Raw genomic sequence first — 993 nt, 5'->3', positions numbered from 1 at the left:
ATGACACAATGATTGTAACTTGCAAAGGAATCTACAAGTGCATTATCTCTGTGCAGTTAAATTTAAACCTTAACACGTGGAAATAGGGTGTAAAATTGGATAAGTACGTTAAATTTCAAAGTTATGCATAGCTTTAGGGTTCTGTGGAAAATGTTTAGTGTTTATTAGTAACTAGATTTTCACGTGGAATCGCTTGTGTTTGACATTATCTTGCTGAAAAGCATCAGGCCATTTTCCATATTTTTGGACTTTGTGTTACAACAAAAATTAATTGTGGGTATGTTTAATTGTATTTTTATACATTAAAAAAATCATATTTTTATCGCAGTTACAATTAATATACCTACATAATTGACACCTTTTTTATGCAGGATCAATGACGACAAAACCATGATAATCGGCAATTACTAAAAAATATATTGATATTCCTTTTAATTCATTTTCTTTTCCATGTATGAAAATGAAGAATAAACAGACATACAAACAAAGTTACTTCCACATTAATTTAAAATGTATACCTTAGAAGTTAGATTACACGGTAGATAGAGCCATTTATCGTCCATGTTTTATGTTTAGTATTTATTGCCTTTAGGCTAGAATCTAGAATCTAGATTATCATCTAGTGATTTACTTCTAGCCTATAACATTGTCTTCTAAAAGCTCATTATATTTTCATTTATGAAATAAATTTTGATCTTTTAAAGGCTTTTTAATCATTCCAACTATTAAAATTTGGATCAAAATGTTTTAGAGTAAATATTTTCTCTACGTTTATGTGCATAATCCATTTCAAAAAAATGTCAATATCAATCAATTCAAATCGGTTGCGTAGAGATTTGTGTGAAATAAAGGCGAATATTCTAGTACCTATACTTATAATATATTTATATATTTTATTATTAAATAAATAAATTAAATACTTTTCTTTTAGCAAACAGTGAAATGAAAACCCAAGTGGCTAATAGAAAATTTAGAAATCACTAAAACTTTTCC

The sequence above is a fragment of the Colias philodice genome, chromosome 7, assembly GCF_061535455.1.
Source record: "Colias philodice isolate Cphi_HAF_F1 chromosome 7, ilColPhil1 Martin Lab GWU primary, whole genome shotgun sequence".
NCBI classification, from domain to species: Eukaryota; Metazoa; Arthropoda; class Insecta; order Lepidoptera; family Pieridae; genus Colias; species Colias philodice.
Note: the sequence above shows the minus strand (reverse complement) of the source record.